The 6,046-nt window shown below is 37.4% G+C and overlaps 1 long non-coding RNA gene across 1 annotated transcript; it reads right to left on the bottom strand.

Moving 5' to 3' along the window:
• LOC123523495 (uncharacterized) lies at nt 1–6,046 on the bottom strand. The gene is made up of 2 exons (XR_008370220.1): nt 5,823–6,046; nt 1–5,049 (listed from the first exon to the last, which is right to left on the bottom strand). It is a non-coding gene; the product is annotated as an uncharacterized LOC123523495 (long non-coding RNA).

Consider the following 6,046-nt stretch of genomic DNA (forward strand, 5'->3'; position numbering starts at 1 on the left):
GTATTTTTAAATTAAATTTTATTTTTATTTTTGATTCGTTCCTAACATGATGTTTAATGCCATCATTTCGTCATCTTTCCCCTTCTATTTTCCATATAAAATTTGTAAAAATCTCACACATGCGTTTCTTAAAAGTAATTTTTTGGATAAAACCAGTAATATGAAAGCTTAGATGCAAATGGTTTCCTACTCTCGATAAATTTGTCTTTTGAATGGTATTTATTTCATTTTTGTAAAATAAAAATTTGATTCGTTCTAAGACGGTTAATTTCCACTGATTTTGAAGAATAATTAACTTCTTTGCGAAGTTGTTGTTGTAGCGTCATGTGCAGACGACATGTAACGTGAACATGCGGTATCGTGATCAAAAGGTTAAAGTATATGATTTAATCAGTTTAGTTAATTTGTGATTGAATATTTTATTCGACACAATGAGTGTAAGTTTTAAATAAATTTTACTTCGCGAATAAGTCTTTTTGTGTTAATATCACAAATTTTACAACATGAGAAATTCAATTAAATATTGCAGTTAATATCCTAGTTCTAAGAAGAAAGAGATGCGGGTTGGGGGATGGGGACAGCGGGGGTGACCGGGTGAGTGTAAACACTGGGACAATAGTTTAGTGTATACCTATCGTCTAATTCATCAGAAGAAGTCGATGATAAAGTTTTTTCTTATATATCTAGCACTGATGGAATTTCTTCTGTAAACACTGGGACAACTACGAAGTAAACATATCAATAGGGGTTTTTCTTGAAGTTTTTCAATACATATTTTAAATGTTTACTCACTAGTGTATTGTACATTTTTAAGCCCGAAAGGACACAGTAAAATTTTCATTATTTTAAAGTAACTAAAGATACAAATATATGATAGAATAACAACACCTGAAAAGTGCCTTATTTTGGTACCACTGTGCAAGAAATAAAAATATTTGAATGAATTATGTCCGTTAAGATCCCAGGGGAATTAAGTTAGTATGACTGAGGATGTAAGCACATGTACATTATTATTTATTCTTTTGTTTCTTTTGCTGTAACTCCTTTCATTCATCATTATCGTGTTAATAAATCTGTGATGACTTAATGAAAACAATAAAATGTCCGATTTTGTAATCGGCGTGAAGTTGGCAGTACAGCAGTAGCAGCAGTAGGAGCAGTTAACTGCTGCTACTGCCAGCAGTTACAGCAGTTAACTGCTCCTACTGCCAGCAGTTACAACAGTAAACTGCTCCTACTGCCAGCAGTTACAGCAGTTCATTGCGTGTAGCAGTTATCTACCAGCAGTTACAGCAACTGATCGTGTGTACTAACACCAGTTATCTGCTCTGCCAGCAGTTACAACAATCCATAAAGTTGTATTACCAGTTAGATGATGAGAATGACACATATAGATGTCACTTACTGCAGTTTTTGGAGTTTTCTATATGATATTGAAAGCTGTTGAAATACGAATTTTTGAGTTGTTTTTTATATTTCCTATATCAGTTAAATGACGATATCTGGTATCAGTGTCAGATAGATGTTACTGTCAACAGTTACATGATGTCTCTACGATCCGCTTCATACAGTTTCCTGTTTATGTTACTACAGGTAATTAATGATGCCAGCAATAGAATGATGTTACTAAGAGCAGTATCGTCATCTTTCTTACCATTTTACTGCCAGCAGTTAAATTGTTTATGAGAACGTTCACCAGTCTCCTATATTCGTAATTGCTAGAATTTAAATATTGCTAAGAACAATTTATCTGTTACATATATGTTAATGATTTATGAGAGCAGTTTACTAGGTGTTTATATCTGTTATTGCTAGCAGTTAACTGGTTTATACGAGATAGTTTAAAATTCACCTATACATTTTGTAATACCAGCAGTTAAATTATTTACAATTCTCATTTATGTTTCTGCCAGCAGTTAAGAGGTGTATGAGAGCAGTTACTAGTACCAGACTCCTGTCACTACTAACAGTGAAATGACCAATGAAAGGAGTTTTCGAGTTTTTTGTGTTACTGTCAGCATTCAAATAATAACATCGTATAAGACCAGTATATCAGTTTTCTACATGTAACTACCAGAGATAAACATGTTTTATGAAAGCGACCAAGTTAAGAGGCTCCTGTTACTGCTAGAAGTAAAATGGTTTGTGGCAGCAATTAACAACCTCTTGTTACAGACAACGAGAGCATTAAACAGTTTCGTATCAATTTCTTAAAAGAAAGCTTCAACCCCGAGTTCCCCAAAACAAGACTTTTCCCGGCAAAAACCGCCCTACCTCGACCCGGGTTTCTCCCAAACAAGAGTTTTCACGGAATGGCGGCCACCCGTGCCTGGTGGGGGACAACCCTCTCTACAATGGCCACCCGGTCCGATCCAAAACTCAAGGTCTGGGGCAGAGCTGGGGGCGCCCAAACTGAAGAAAATGGAAAATTCCGAAAATGACCTAAAACCATCTTTGAGACCCACTCACGAGTAAACAAGAGTTTTCCCGGAATAGCCACTATGCTGGCCACCCAGAGACCGTCACCCTCTACAACGGCCACCCGGTCTCAACCCAAACTCAAGATCCCATAGGGACCTCCTATTAACTGCTGGAACGATTTTAGGCCACCCCCGACCCACCCCCGCCTCACACCTCGACCCGGGTTTCTCCCAAACAAGAGTTTTCCCGGAATTGCGGCCACCCGTGCCTGGTGGGGGACAACCCTCTCTACAATGGCCACCCGGTCCGATCCAAACCTCAAGGTCTGGGGCGGAGCTGGGGACCCCCAAACTTCTCGCTTTTACCAAATGTACATGATGCGATAGAACCGCCTGGGTAGCCTAGTGGTAGAGCGTCCGCCTCGAGAGCGGAAGGTCTTGGGTTCGATCCCTGGCCGCGTCATACGAAAGACGTAAAATATGGTACTATCAGCTTCCTCGCTTGGCGATCAGCATTAAGAGGATAGTGCTAGGTCTGGTCAGCCCCGTGTCAGTATAATGTGACTGGGTGGGATATCATGTCACGTGTCTACGGCGTGATATTCTAGTGAGGCATCACCATAAAGTTGCGCATTGTGCTCACTGCTACAAGTAGACACCGTCGTTTATATGACTAAAGAAATGTTGAAAAAGACGTTAAACCCGAACACACACACACACATGATGCGATAGATGCAGTCCTAAAACCTAGTTAAGTGTCTTTACGGAGCCAGGAAATTCGATTCCACAGCATGCAACTGTTTGTTAATATTTATTCCTATCTTCACGTCAATAATCTTAAAATATATCTCACTGAATATATATGCTATGCCTATAAAATACAAGTACTCATTTTAATTAGAAAACGTGCCAAATACGAAACCATAATTGATCATACATGTAACTATCTAGAAAAGCGCGCGTTTTTCTACTTTCATTTTAATTACATCAAACTTTACCATAGGCGTAGGAGCAAGGAAGTGGGGAGGGGTGGGTGGGAGGCGGGGGTAGGTAGTGCACCCCTCTCTCCAATTTTGTGCTTGAAATAACGGTACAAAAAGGAAACATTTAGATGCACTGAATGTACTAATATAGGGATTTACTTGATGTGATGTATATTGCAAAGAAGTAGAACGTTTTTATTTACACAAAATACTTTATGTCATCAACATCATCAAACTAGTGTAACAGCTTATTAACTGCTATAACTGTTGGCAGTAGGAGCAGTTGACTGCTGTAACTGCTGGCAGTAGCAGCAGTTAACTGCTGCTACTGCTGTACTGCCAACTTCACGCCGATGATTTTGTAACAGATTATTGCGTAGTATACGCCGAATGCCTGTCCAAATAAGATTAAAATACCGGTAACAAAACACAACAGATGTTACTATACGATTCATTAAAACGATTCATTAAAATATTCAGATAAACTACAGAAATATCAAGCAACACGCAATTATAAATTACACGTTAACTACTGACAAATGGTAAAGGCTTTTTTTTAAAGTCAAAACTCTTAAAATCATAATTATTTCTTTTTCTTTCCTAAATATATTGAAATCCGAAGATTACCATGTCGAGAAAACAACTATCGTTGCATTTCTGCAAGTTTGTCACCAATGACTCCGTTTTTACTTTATGATTAAAACGTTGATTTTTTTGTTGTTGTTGTTTTTATTGTTGTTTTCTTTTTTGTGTGTGTCAATCAGGTCTCTTATTCTTGCAAAAATTCTTTTACTGAGTAATGATCTGGCATATGAAATAACGTATATGTGAGCAAACTCCGTCATGCCAGCGCCATCGCTTGAGAGTTGGATGAAAATAGTACACCTTGCAGAGTTCGTTATCAAAGAGATCAGGCTCGTTTACTCCCCAAAACGTGAATGACGCATCGGTTGGTTCAACTGAGTACTTCCACACTTTACTTCCTTCGGATCTAATGCCATCTATCCAAACACCATCGTAGTTAATAAAATGTTTTGTTAATGTTTCGTTAATGTCCTGAACTTTAGTTGCAGAGTCAATGTTCACAAGATGTCCTCCATCATGCAGGCACACCTTCTCCGCGTCATGTCTGTTTTTCTTGTCTAAGTACAATTTGATACAGAAACCGTGTTTTGTTTTGGTATAAGTATTCGGACAAGTGCTTTCACAAACCTCCGACTCGAATTCAACTTTGGGTGCAGAATGGGTTTTGCAAAGAATAGTATTGAATCCACAGGTTCTGCTGCGGTTTCGACTTCCAAATTCTCCAAATTTTCGGGTATCACACCGCGACCATTCATTCCAGTCTGTACAGTTATGTAAACGACATATTTCCTCTATCACTCTTTCGTCGTTCCGCGTACTGACTTTTTGTTCAAGCTTTATGATGATTTTCCCAATCAGCTTCAGAAATGGTTCGTCGACTTCCTGGCCCAGATCCACAAGCGTCTGTCCACTTATTGTATCATTGATAACGGTATCATCCGCAGCAACGGTAATGGATAAAGTGCATCCCGTTATCAGTGCCAAACAAATTGCGGTTAGCATCTTGGACTTCATGTACAAAGTCTAAAGTTCACTTAGGTATTTTCTGAATAAAGTGCTAACTGAAATATACACAATAAGTTATAAGAAATGAATTAATATAAGTTGAAATTATTCGTTTATAATATAGAAGATGGATCATAGAAATACTTATCATCTACAAGTGAATATAGTTCATCTGTATAAAGTCAGTGTTTATTCCAATCCTATTTTGAACTGATAAGTTTTCACGGTTAACTTCCATCTTCGCCGGCTAATGCTAACGGTCTGATTCTGTATAACATTTATTGAGAGTAACGTCATCAGGTTTGCCCGCTAGATGAGTAGGATAGATCTTGGACTGCCCAGTCCAATGTTGGTATAATGTGACTGAATGGGGTATCATGATACGTGTCTCCTGTGAGGCAGCACTATATAAAAGTTTGGCATTGACTATTAAGTTGGGTATTGTGTTCACTGCTACAAGCTGACACATTTTCAATTATCGTTTTTAAAAGTACATCTGATCATTGACTGACACGATATATTGCAGATTTTATATCAAATTTCTACTTGAATGAAAAAGCTTCTTTTTTGGGGGGTGCGGGGGGGGGGGGGTTCAATTTACTGTACCTTTGAGAAGATGATATTTGAATAAAGTTACGTCTTTTCAGTAATGAAATGATTTAATTCATTTAGTAAAATGTGTCAAGTTAAATGTTTTTTCTTTTCAATAATTTAATACCATACTGGATACAAGTTTATTCACACCATGTTAAAAAAGGGAATCATTGCTTAATTACTAAACAGATCAAACAGACGAACGAATATGAAAAAAAATAAAAGCAGTGCTCACCATTTACCAAATTATCCCGTAAATGTCCTTTTATCCTCGACCACCAAACTGTACTGCAAAGAACTTATATCTTCTTCTCTAACTTAAGAATGGAAACAATACAAAACGCTTGTTCTTAAATCTTTTCAGACAGCTTAAATAGATTAGGGAACAATTTAACTTAAAAATATGTTCATTTTCTAGTCATAGAAAGACAATAGTTTATTCAGTTTGTAAATGAAAGA

Source organism: Mercenaria mercenaria, chromosome 3 (assembly GCF_021730395.1).
Source record: "Mercenaria mercenaria strain notata chromosome 3, MADL_Memer_1, whole genome shotgun sequence".
Classification (NCBI taxonomy): domain Eukaryota; kingdom Metazoa; phylum Mollusca; class Bivalvia; order Venerida; family Veneridae; genus Mercenaria; species Mercenaria mercenaria.